The 14,010-nt window shown below is 39.1% G+C and overlaps 1 protein-coding gene across 2 annotated transcripts in view; it reads right to left on the reverse strand.

Moving 5' to 3' along the window:
* Window positions 1-14,010, reverse strand: part of Ankib1 (ankyrin repeat and IBR domain containing 1) — a 102,047-nt gene that overhangs the window by 79,858 nt on the left and 8,179 nt on the right. The window lies entirely within an intron of this gene.

Genomic DNA, 14,010 nt, shown 5'->3' on the forward strand with positions numbered 1-14,010 from the left:
ACTTTGGCTATCCTGGAACTCACTCTATAGACACAGGCCTTGAACTCAAGAGATCTGCATGTCTCTGCCTCCCAAGTGCTGGGATTGAAGACATTCACCACCACCATCTGGTAAAAGTATGAAATTTTAAGCTAAAATAAATTTTATTCACCAAAAGTTCTCCCCTGCACTTTTTGTTGGCAGAGGCAGGCAGATTTCTGAGTTCAAGGTCAGCCTGGTCAGAGTGAATTCCAGGGCAGCCAGGGATATACTGTAAGACCCTGTCTCGAAAAACCTAAAAATAAAAATTAAAAAAAAAAAAAAAAAGGAAAACATCAAAAGATGGAATGTCAAAAACAAAAACAAAACCCACCTTTCCTGGATAAGTATATCTAGAAAGCTTCTGCACAGACAACTTTGTCTGATAGTAAATGGTGACCATCACAGAAAAATCCAATTTGAGAAAGTACATTGGATTAACAGATACTAGGGACCCCAGTCCCAATGTGTAAATCTACAACACAGCTCCTGAATCTACATCTCAGAGAACATCTTGGAAGAAGGAGCAGAAAGACTGTAAGAACCAGACGGTCTACTGTGAAACATTCTCTCCTAGAAATGGCTGAATAAATATGACTGCAACAATGACAATATCAATGGGCATATTTACATGGAAGGGAAACGTGTTAGGTCCCACCCTTAAACAAAGAACTACAGACAATTAATGGCTGCTAGGAAGAAGAGAGTTAGCTTCTCCCAGGAATGAATGAGCCCCGTTACTCGCTGTCCAATACAGAACAAACAGTCAGTCCCCAAACCATATACACACGAACAAAAATGAACTTAGCAGGTTGTGTGTGTATTTGTGCATACATATACATACACATATACATATGTGTGTGACAATGATAAAAGAAGAATAGGTATCAACCGAGGAGAAATACTTGAGAAATGGTAGCTGAGAAAGGATGTAGGGAGGAAAGAGAGTGGGTGAGTGACATAATTCTATTTAAATTAAAAACAACATTTTTGAAAGAGCTGAGATAGTAGGCTGGGTATAGAGGCAGGGGCAGGTGGGTCTCTCTGGATTTGAGGACAGCCTGGTCTAGACACTAAGTTTCAGGTCAACTAGAACAACAGAATTAGTCTATGTCCCCCAAAAGCCAAAAAGAACCCGAGATGTCAAATACTGGAGAACTGATATTTGTGAAAGTGTATGAGGATTCCAGGAACAGGGGCTAGAGAGATGGCTCAGCCGTTAAGAGCACTCGCGACTCTTGCAAAAGACTGAATTTAGTTCCCAGCATGCACTAGTGGCTAACAACCATCCACAATTTCAGCTCCAGAGGATACAACAGCCTCTTCAGGATTCCACTGATACTGCATGCGCATGGCACACAGATATACTTGCAGGCAACACACATATAATAAACATAGTTTTTAAAAAGATTTTGGGAACAATACAAAGTGCTATTTAAAAATATTGGAATAACATAAAATCTATGTAGTTGGTTTAGAAATAACTTCAAATAACCAAGTTGAACTTGACTAGTAAGAAAGGCTGCAGGGACCAGGGAAATGGTTCTGTATAAAGGTGCCAGCTGCCACGTCCAACAACCTGAGTTCAATTTCCAAGCAAAAAACTGGTGAAAGCAGAGAACTGACTGACTAGAAAATGCTGTCTTCTAACCTCCACACACATGCCATGGTATACTTGTACCCACATGCATAAGTAACTGTAATACCTTTTTTTTTTTTTTTTTTTTTTTTTAAAGAAAGCCTTTCAGACATATGACTGCAAACAGACAAGGGTCTTATGAGTCATTTTGTATTTGATCCTTGTGACAGCGAGTCCCTATACATGTCTGACTTTTCAGCATGTAAATTAAAAAAAATTACCTGTATTGATGATTTTGCCTTTATACATAACTGGGCCCCTTGTGCGTGCAGCACCGGTGGAGGCCAGGAGGGGCATTAGATCTGGTACTGGTTGTGAGGGGCTGGTGCTGGGAATTGGACCCATGTCTTGTAGAAGAGCAACCAGTGCTTGTAACTGTGGAGCTGTCTCTCCAACCCCATAAAGCAGCTCTTGAGCTGAAACATTACTTTAACAGGTTTCACAATTTTAAGCTGCTCTATCTTTTTATAAATAAAGAACTCTGCTAGAATGCAAACATCAACTACCACGGGAAAGGTATGGTTCACATCGGTACTGCTTAAATGTTAACTTGTATTCGTCAGAACTAAAACAAGATATTTATACATATCTTTAAAAGAAAACTAAGATTCTTATATACATTGCCTTTTAAAAAGGAACTATGATAAAATTATGGGCATACAGTTGATGGCCTTTAAGTCACTCTCAGATTTTTCGTCTAAACTGAACGACATGCTTAAACTTTTAAGCATTCATGGCTTATTGTTGTTTAATACTTTGGATTGTTAGATTATTGGGAATCCACTTTATATGGCTTTCATGTAGGACAAGGGACTAAATATGGGTTTGTGACCATATAACTTTGTTAAAACCCTCCACTGTCATGTTATTGCTCCTAAGCTGTGAGACTACTAACACTGCATTTATAAAACAGGCTGAAGCTGAGCACAGTGCCACATGCCTGTAATTTCAGCACTGAAAGATACAAGCTACAGTACTTGATTCAAGCTACAGTTCATCTGAAAGGAGGGAGGAGATGACTCTACAGGCAAGTCTGTAGATCATCATGTTCTTAGTGTTCTATATGGGAGGGCTAGCCAACTGTGGGTGGTACCACCCTGGCTGGACTGGTGGTTCTGGCTTCTATAAGAAAACAGGTGCGTATATGTGTGTGTGTGGGGGGGAGGGGGTAAAATATGGAGTGTAAATAAATAAAATTAAATTAAAATTAAAGAAAAAAAGAAAAGAAGAGATGAGAAGGGAGGGGAGGGGAGGGGAGGGGAGGGGAGAGGAGAGAAGAGAAGAGAAGAGAAGAGAAGAGAAGAGAAGAGAAGAGAAGAGAAGAGAAGAGAAGAGAAGAGAAGAGAAGAGAAGAGAAGAGAAGAGAAGAGAAGAGAAGAGAAGAGAAGAGAAGAGAAGAGAAGAGAGGCTGAACAGCCATGAGGAACAAACCAGTAAGTAAGCAGTGCCCCTTCATGGCTTCTACATCAGATCCTGCCTTCAGTTCCTGCCCTGTTTGAGTTCCTGACTTGGCTTCCCTCAGTGAACTGTAATTAAAGATATATAAGCTAGAGGCAGGGGTTGGATCCCTTGGAACTGTAGGTACAGATGATAATGAGCTGCCATGTAGACATTGAGAACTCACCTCAGGTTCTCCAGGAGCATCAAGTACTCTTGACTATTGAGCCACTCTCTCCATCTCCTAGCGTGTTTATTTTAACATGTGACACACAGTAGATACTCCATGATATATCTCTTATCAGAATTTTCAAGCACTTGGTGGTTAGTTGCTGCTTTCAAAGAAGTTATTACTTTTTTTTAATGACAAAATGATGGGCAGTAGGTAGTCTAGACTTTGTCACTGGGCATCTAAGATGACTGTTAAAAGAAACGTCTTTTTCAACTTTATTCTAAACACAGGCTTCTTTCATTTTGGTTATTGTTCTACACAGCTGGTGGCATCAACACGGGTCTTTCCTAGATAACTGCAGTGACAAGCACTAACAGAAAGGGGCAGAGACTTGGCAAGCACAAAGCTGGAAGCACTGAGTAGAACACTCAGGGTTGGAAATGTTGCTAAAAGCCAAGGCTGCAGTCTAGCTTGCCAAACTGCTTAGTAAGGCTGGAAGCAAACGTAGCTTCACTCTTGTTAGCTTCTTACAAGTTCATGGGCTCCAAAAGTCTACAGTCAAATTTCCCGGTATTTACACAGTATTAGGAAAATGAACAGGATTAGGAAAAATCTTTTAAAGAAGAAAGTAACTTCCCTATAATAAGCACTGTAGAACTCAAATTAACTTTGTTGTTTAGTACCATATTATGGTAGCATTCAAAATAAAATGACTACATAAACACCACAGTATTATCAGAGTTGTAATTAAAAATTGATTATGTTAATTCCTTAAATCTTCTCAGTAAGTAGGAAAGGAGACAATCTAACATTCCCTGCCTCCTTTGGGGTATCATTTAGACTGACATAGCTTACATAGTGTGTAAAGGGTGTTGTAGTTAGAAAAGAAAGGAATTAAAACAGCTGCAGGAGGCAGCAGCTGACTGGTGCTTTTTGCCAAGTTGGTAAATGAACACAGAAAACAGCATGACATCCACAAGTGGAAATGGCAAGCCTGGGACACAGATACTGTAGGAAACGTCCCTCTTTTCCAGTCCCTATTAATGCACATTGTTTCAAAGGATCACAGCCTTTTGTAACTTGACTTTTCAGATACTCAAAATAGTCTTTGCTTTATGTCCCCTGTCAATTATTCTTCAGATTCTAAATTTGTAACTAAACACACTAATATTTTAGGCTCTACTGCTTATGGTGCTGTTAGCAAACATTTGATTTTGCTAACTTTGGGATTTCTGATGATTCAGCATTATTTCATTTATGTGTATGAGTGTTTTAGCAGCATGGGTATGTCTACATATATGCAGTGTCCACAGAGATCAGAAGAAGGTGTCACAACCTCTAGAACTAGAGTTATGGATGGTTCTGAGCTGCCATTGGGTGTGTGGATACTGAAAGAGGAGCCAGTACTTTTAACTACTGAGCCATTTCTCTAGCAATCTCATTCAATCTTTCAAAGCCAGCAAATCTTTATTAGCTGTGTTGTGTCCTCCACTGTGATATATTCTTAAAATTAGTACTGTTATAGGTATCAGAGTGCAAAACACCACACTCAATGGAACCTTCTTCTTAGTCATTGTTCTGCTCAACCTAAATTAAGTCAAATTAAGTTGAAATTACAATTTCAGCATTACCTGTCTAAGGACATTCTACCATGTTATATATAGAGAAAAGCTGACATGGCACATTTGGGTTAGCTATATTTAAGAAGGTCCGCCTGTTGCTGGTATCTGGTTTGCTGAATTTCAGAATTGTAATAATTTCTTCCTTTCAGTGGCTCAGTGTACCTAAATTGCTTATTAAAAACTATGTAATATGAGGACTGGAGAGGTGGCTCAGCACTTAAGAGCACTGGCAGCTTTTCCAGAGGACCTGGGTTCAATTCCCAGCACCGACACCGGCACCTCACAACTGTCTTTAACTCCAGTTCGCAGAATCTGATACCCTCACATAGATTCAACAATGCATAGAGAAAAAAAAAAAAAAACAACAACAAATGAACCATTTTTTAAAATGTCCTTAATTAACATTAAAAAGAAAAAATGTAGCGGATTGGAGAAATGGTTCAGCAAGCATAGGTACTTGCCACAAGGCCTGACAACTTCTACCTGATGGAAGGAGAAAGCCAACACCTCCAAACTGTCTTCTGATCTACACACACATGTACACGCACATGCACACGCACAAAGATGTAGATACAGAAATTATTCTTTTAAAATGTAGCACATACAAAATAAGTGCTTTTCTTCTGGGCATGACCTTCAGTAGAAGCCACGGATACTGAGTCTCTGATGAGCTTCCCTGGTAGGTTACATGTCACTAATGCTGTCACAAGTCAGTGCTAGAGGAATTAAATAGACCACTCCAAAGGTAGGACTCCAAGAAGCATGAGTTTATGTGGAACTCACACAGGGCCTTCTTTGCTAATTCTGCTTTGAATCTTTTTCCTGCAATCAATGTCAGCTTTGAGTACCATGCTCAAATCACTGAGGTGGGGACTTGATTGGTTTATCTTGCAGGAGTGGGATACAGGGTCTACTTGTTCCCAAAAGTGGTCAAAAAGGAGAAAAAGAGTAAATCAAATCACAGAACCAAAGTAAAGGTATGGATCACCTTAGAGGAAAAGGTTTCTGCAGTCTAGATGAAGCTGTAGTGACTGCCCTCACCTCCTCTGTGACCTGGTCAGGATATACAGTTAAGCCAGCACTCATCTCTGTAGCTTAACTGCTAACTTAGAAGAACGAACTTTTCTGCTAGAGATTTCAATAAATTCACAATGAAAAAAGGAAAATGTCATAACTGTCCAGCCCGGACTCACTGTCTACCACATGGCTGCTCTAGCCTCAGTGTGCACTATGCTGAAATGAAAACAGGCACTGACTCATTGTCCAGAACACAGACTCTGAGGCTTTTCAGATTTAGGACACTTCTCTATGGGCCTTAAACTATGAGAGACATCAATGATGTCAGCTGGATTGCCTGGCTCAAATCCAGATGCCACAGGAAAGGGCTGTGTTTTAGTCAGGGTTTCTATTCCTGCACAAACATCATGACCAAGAAGCAAGTTGGGGAGGAAAGGGTTTATTTGGCTTACACTTCCATACTGCTGTTGATCACCAAAGGATGCAGGACTGGAACTCAAGCAGGTCAGGAAGCAGGAGCTGATGCAGAGGCCATGAAGGGATGTTCTTCACTGGCTTGCTTCCCCTGGCTTGCTCAGCCTGCTCTCTTATAGAACCAAGACTGCCAGTCCAGAGATGGTTCCACCCACAAGGGGCCTTTCCCATTTGATCACTAATTGAGAAAATACCTCACAGCTGGATCTCATGGAGGCACTTCCCCAAATGAAGCTCCTTTCTTGTGATAACCCCAGCCTGTGTCAAGTTGACACAAAACTAGCCAGTACAGGCTGATTACCTGATGGAACGATCTGGTTTTGGGCTGCTGATCAATTTTGTATTTTTAATACAAGACAACTGCACTCCTAATTTGTCATTCTTGCAAGTTGAGAAGGGTATATAACAAGAAGTATGGCCATATGGATTACAAACTCCCTGTCATAAGCTATCTTAATAAAAAGAACTATTTCTCCTTTTAAACAAAAACTTAATTTAAGGCAAAGGAAAAGCTTTAATATGAGAGGAAATACCTATAATCTTTAGAAAGCATGCTGAAGAAACAGGACTTAAATTTGACAGGCACACAATCTAAAAACTATACAATATGATTACATTTGTAATGTGATTTTTAATTCACTAATTTTACAGACGACAATCATATTCCTTTATAGAACAAGAAGCTACAGATATCTTCCTCTGTTGTATTCTACTCTATTTTTAAGTTCCTAGCAACTGTTAAATACTTTCTCTTTCAAGAGCAACTCAACTACTCCGAAGAAATTCACTCTATCATAATTATGGTGTGGCGTTTAGGACATTTACTACAGGAGTAGAACAAGTCACTGGAGAAACAATAGTTTTCCAAAGAGGATGAAAACACTTGAATCAGATTATCACTGATACTTATGTACACTAAACAAACAAACAAAGGGCAGGAGAGATGGCTGAGGAGATAAAAGTGTTTTCTCCCCAAACATGATAGCCTGATGACCTGAGTTCAATTCCTGGATCCAATTGAGATGAGGAAGGAGAGAATCCACTCCACAAAGGTGTCCTCTGAACTTTACATGTGCTCCAGGGCATGAATGTCAGTCATAACCATACAAACACATAACAACAATAACAACAACAATAATAAATAGAATTATTTTGGAGAAAGGGGCTCACTATGTAGTTCTGTTTGGTCTTGAACACATAAAGATCCAATTGCTTTTGCACCCTGAGTGCTGAAATTAAATGCATGTACCACTATGCCCAACTAATAAATATTTTTAAAGGAAAAAAAAACATGTATAAGATTGCCAATTTACATTACATAAAAACTGTAAAGGGAAAATTTCAAATCAACAGCTGAGTTTTGTTCTTCTTTGGAGAAATGAAACTTATAACCAGAAGTGGTAGACGGGGCTATAATCCTGGCATTCAGTAGACTGAGGCATTGGACTTCCAGGAGTTTGAAACCAGCAATAAGTTAAACAGTGTGCCCCACGAAAAAAGAATGGAGCTAGGGGAGGGGACAGAGAGGGAAGAGGAGACTGGGAGAAGAGGGAGGGAGGAGAAAAGGAAGCAGAAAGGAAAATGGAAAGAAAAAACATGCAAATTATACATTTAATATTCTGGAGCTAAATTTCAGATGTTAATGAAAACAGAGAAGAAAGGCTTGAATACACATACAGAAGTAAACTGCTGGGAACCAAATTCCTGGGTTCCTAATGAGGTTACCATGGGAAAACCTATCTCTGTGGTATACATAACTTCTCTCATTTAATTCACACACAGTTCCACCTGAGTTTCCAATAAACTACTAGATACTAAATGGGCTTTAGAAACTTAATTATTTTGGAAGCACTTAATGGTAACCTGAAAAAATTCTAGAGAGAAGCCTCAGATTGAATCCTGGTTTTCCTATTTACTAAATTAGAGTCTACTATATGTGTAGATCCTTGAATCTTGGTTGGCATCTAGACAAATTCATTTATATTTCCATACATCTTTGTTAATCCTAAATCTTAAGTGTTAAATGCATTCCATTACTATAGGAACCAAATATAATAAAAGTTTTTCTCAGATCAATTTGTCTGTTTCCAAGGCCACAGACCTAAACTATCTCAAATTATTAACTATAGTATCAAAACCAAAACTTGCATCCCATGGGGTTTCACTTTATATCCCATATATCTTAATGAAGTAATAAGGATCACACAGGGATATAATAGCCTGTATGATTAACAAATTATGAAGATTTGAGTATTAATCCACCGGTGCTATTCTATATCCTGAAGACATAGAGCAAGGTGGTCTTAAGTGCTATAGTGACACTTTCAAATTGAAAAGTCAGGCTATAATTCAAGATATAGCATGACAGATTACTTGAAAAATCAAAAGCAACTATGATGTTTGTATCAAGTACACAAATTTCAAGACTGAATTAAGAGAGCAGATCTTCTGTAGACCCAGACTGCTCCAGGCAATGAAGCTAAGGAACAGTGGCTACACAAACTGAGGTCTAGGAAGAAAAGCTCAACTCCCACAGCCACGAGACTTCCAATTCAGGTAAAAAGGTGGAAATCAGTATTGATTTTTCTTGAAAATATGACAAAAAAATAAACAAATAAAAGCTATGGCATTATTGTAACTCCCAAAAGCAAGATGTATGTCAATATCTTACTATGAGTGTTAGAAAGCACTGTGGCTAATGAAAACAACAAAAAAATGCATATATGTCACAGGAGATGAAAAGATGTTTAGTTATTCCCCCCCAAAACGCATAAAGCTAGGAACTACAATTTATGCCAGGGGAAAAATGTTACCCCCTCCAAAAAATCAGTAACTTTAAAAAGAAAAGCATGGGACAAAATGATTTTTATATGAGAGAAATAGAACAATTAAATAATCAAAGTAAAGATTTTGATGTTATTTTCAGGTTCCATTCTTGGAAGAAAGATAAACTTTTTTTTAGATAAATAAACTCATAGGGCAAAAGTACTTTTGGACCACCTAACACATGTACAGGGGAAGCCCACAGAACAACACAAACTGAATGGCAGACCCATGAGTTTCCAGTTCACACACAGTAACCTAAAGTGTCATTCTCAAGCTAACAGTGCAGGGAAGGGAGAATGCTGCAATGCTGACAAGAGTACAGGTAAGGCTTTATCAGGTGACTGCTGAGTAAAGAGCTAGAGGAGAGAGCCGTGCACCATCTGCAAATAAGAATCTTCCAGATAAAAAGGACAACCCTGGATGCTCAAGGACAGAATGTGGCCGGCCTGTGGTGAGAAGAGTGAGGAGCTAGGGCATCAGAGAACTAACAGGAACAGCTCAATTCTTGGGAGATTACTTGAAATTGCTTCCTTTTTATGCTGGGTGATAAGGAAAGCCACTGGAGGCTTTTTGCAGGGAGGGAAATGACCTGTTACATTTAACCTGGCTGCAAGACTGAAAGGGAAGCTAATGGGGGTGGGCAAAAATAACCAGGAAGCAGGAGACCACTTCTAAGCTGCTATAGTAGTAGTCCAAGTGAAAGGTTTTGGGAGGCAGCTTGGCAGAGGGAAGTAGCAGGGGTGGTGGGAGTGAGCATTTATTCCAACTCAGGATGTACTCTGCAAGTAAGAACAGAAAGAATCTGCCAACACCTTGAATGTGGAGTAAGAGTGGAAAAGTGAGAACGACCCTATGGTTCTGTCAATGCACCTGGAAGGATGGAGTTATGACGGTAGAAGTAGCGGGACAGAAAAGTCCAGACTAAAGAGAATATTTCCCAATTCACAATGTATAGATAGCATTAAATTTCTCTTATAAAAATATCAAAGTGTCTTACTTTCCATACAGTTTTTCAATTTAAAAAGCTATGGTTTTCTCTTACTGTCTAATGAACAAAATTCGTTATTTAATATACATATTAAATGGAAGCAGAAAATCAATTATGGAAACAGAAATATATGTGACCCAAGTGAAAGCAGTAAAGGGTATGATAGGTAAAGTACATAAAGCATCAAGACAAAGTCAATATAAGTTCAAGTTACAAATGTAACACTGACATCATGGTATGTGCTATATTTAAAAACAGTCCTTAATGTGCAATTGATGCTATCTAGATCCAAAAGTAAATATATACTAAGTGGATGGGTCTCTTTAAGTCCTATTTTGGTCAGCAGACAAGTGACCCTCCCAAGTGAATGGACTTGTACTCTGTCCCTTTCACTCCAGCATGTCTTGTACGAGATACTACATTAATCAATGTTGATGTATAACAGGTAAAGAAAGTGCTTCCTAAAAGAACACTGGCTTCTCACTTGGGTCCACACAGTAACAACAAAGACCAGGAGAAAGGTCTGGCATCTGTCTTCATTCTGAACCTGTTTCTCTTACTTCTCCTACTTAGCTCTATGTAGACACTACCCATCACTTAAAGACTATGTGTCTAAAAACTGTTGATAAAAGAACAGTCCTATATCTTCCTAACCAGTCTCATTCCCCTTCAAGGCTGAAAGCGCAGAGAAAACTAGAATATTTTACTGTCAGTCTTTACAAAGCCCTGTTCCACACCTCAGCCTGTTCTCACTGTTTTACAGTCACCATGCAGGAATAGTGAAGCCTTACAGACAGATCACCCCAGGATGGAAACTGAGGCTGCTTCTCTCTAGCAACAGAAACATCTGCTCAAATGATCAGGGCTTCTCCAGAGTCCCATACAGAAATGGAACACAGTTATAGAGCCCACTTGAGCAGTTTGACTAACAATACTACTCTTACAGAGGGCCTGGAGCCTAGGTTCAGTTGCCAGCACTCACACTGGGCAGCTCACAGTCATGAGTAACTCCAGGTCCAGGGGATTTGATTTTCTCTTCTTGCCTCTATAAGCATTTGCACACATTTATAAATTTAAAAATCATTTTAAAAATAAAATAAAGGTACTGGAGAGATGGCTTAGTGGTTAAGAGCACTAGCTGCTCTTCCAGAGGCATTGACTTCAATTCCTAGCAACCACATGGTGGTGCATGGCATCTATAATGTGATCTGATGCCCTTTTGAGATATCCAAGTGTACATGCAGCCAGAGCATGCATATACATAAAATAAATGAATCTTTAAAAAAATAAATAAAATTGTACTAATCAGAGTTCCTCAACTAAAGCACAAAACAAAGAGAAATGATTGAGAACTATTTTAGTATTCTTTTTTTTTCCCCCAGAGACAGGGTTTCTCTGTCTAATCTTGGCTGTCCTGAACTCACTTTGTAGACCAGGCTGGCCTCGAACTCAGAAATCCACCTGCCTCTGCCTCCCAAGTGCTGGGATTAAAGGTGTGCACCACCACGCCTGGCTACTGAACTTTCTTCAATTCTCCAAGAGAAAATATATAACCAGTAACCTTCTAAGAGGCATGGGGAGAAAGAATTGATCTTCATACACTAGATAACAGAAATCCTAGAAGGACCTGGACCTTGCTAGGAAAGAACTTTGAGGCCCATACCCAGAGGCCCAGAATAAGAAACTCTGGAAGTGGAGCCCAGTGATTTATGTATTAACGTCTATATAACTGTCTATATGACTCTAATATATGCCAACTGGAGAATTCTAGCTTAGAGCCCTAAGGCTCAGTTTTCTCAAGGATTCAAATGAAAAATATTATTGGACTATATAGTTCTTGAACACTGGAATCTTATTTTCCACTTTCTCTTATATATCTGACACTTAATACATGCAGTTTTTGAGTAGTTAAGAAACATCAGGGGTTCCTACTTCCTGAGTTGCCCTGCTTCTCATCATTACACCATATCAAATTATCAGTCTAGAACCTTTACCCTTCTTTCTTATCCCTCCATATTATATACGGACACGTGTGCAAGCACACACACAGACACACACAGTTTCATGTTAAATCTGTAGACAGCACGTCAAGTCCAGTCTGGAGTAGAAGCTTCCTGTGCACACATTAGTTCCATAGCAAGCACACCTCTTTTCAGAAGTAGAGAGAACCTGAGCCTAAACAGTGATTCTACTTAAATGATTTGGTATATTTAAGTTAGGAAGAGGAAATCATCTTTATTTTTATAATTGCTTTGGGGAACCCACTAATCCTCACTTACTTATTGGCAATAGTACACTCCCTTTTCTTATTCCTCATTTTGAACATTGAATATGGCAGGGGAAAGAAGAATCAATAAATGCTACCCAACTGTCCAATGGCATGGCACACCAGGCTATTATCTTGTCTTCCACTGTCTTATGAGTTCAATATTAAGTTTCTTAGAAACTAATCTCAGCATGTTCATGATAACTGCTTCATTCATGTAGTGTGGCCATTTTCTGGCCAACAGTTATCTTCCTGATTATGCTCCATCTCACACAGAGAGTGCATGTAGAAAATCAAGAGTGGAGTTTGTTGATACTTTCTGTCCCCAAATGGAAACTACTGTAATTGTATTCTAATCTTATTTTACAAATTTCTGAGGTAGGAGTAGCATGCAGGTCAAGGGGAAGGCAGTATCGAATACGTGGGAAGAATATGGGACTTAATGAGCTCAAGTCTTCTTAAAAACGTCTACAATTACATTTCTTTATGTATGTGTGCAAGTGAGGCTATATGCACTATCAAAGGACAACTCTGAGGAGTGGTCTTCTCCGTTCACCATGTAATTCCTGAGGAACGATCTCGAGCTGGGGGCCCAGCAGTAAACACTATGCAACCAGCCCTGAGCTCCAGCCCTAATTCAAGCTTTTGTTGTCCTTACTTTATAAGACAGAAGCCATAGTACTACATACTATTGATAGTTAGACTATATTTTAAACACAAAGTCCTTGAGAACAGGCATATATTTATACAAACATTTAATATGTAATTAATACAGGAACATATTTCACCATATCAGGTGAATTTCCATTCTTTTTAGATCCCATACCTAATTATGTTATAACCAGATTAACTTTACCAGACAACAAACATGATTTTAGAATATTATAAAGGCCCTTGCTCTAAAGAAAGTTCCCTGCAAAAGCCAGCATTTAAAAGCCACATTTTGAGGTAGCTGGATCATAACTCCCCAACATTTTACTAATTTACACAATCTAACTTGATCATATGCTGAGCTTACCACGTGAAACTGTAATTCAGCATTTATCTGCTTTCCTGATTACACGGTAAATTCTCTGAGAACAAGAAGAACATCACGCCCAAGGTTGGTTCGTTTGTGTTCACTGGTGCTAGAGGCTAAAATCAGGGCTCTGCCCTTACTAAGCCCTCTGCCTAAGCTTTGTACAGTTTTATATGCACGGAATATTATACTTATATTTTAAATTTTAACACTATAGTGTACAATGATGAATTTCTATGTTCCCCAAAACATAAGCCTCCAATTTGATAATATAATCAATCATATTCACCTTTCAGTTTGAAATAGCTTAGTGGTGGAGGGCATGAAAACCTCTGAAGCATGGCAACTCAGGAGATTATAGCAGTGGGCCCAGGCAAGGCGGAGAACATCTTTAATCCCAGCACTCAAGAAGGCAGAAGCAGGCAGATCTGTGAACTTGAGGCCAACCTGGTCTACAAATAGTCCAGGATAGCCAGGGCTATATTACACAGAGAAACTATCTTGATAAACCACAAAATAAATAAATAAATAAA

This window comes from Mus caroli, chromosome 5 (genome assembly GCF_900094665.2).
Source record: "Mus caroli chromosome 5, CAROLI_EIJ_v1.1, whole genome shotgun sequence".
In the NCBI taxonomy this organism is placed as follows: Eukaryota; Metazoa; Chordata; class Mammalia; order Rodentia; family Muridae; genus Mus; species Mus caroli.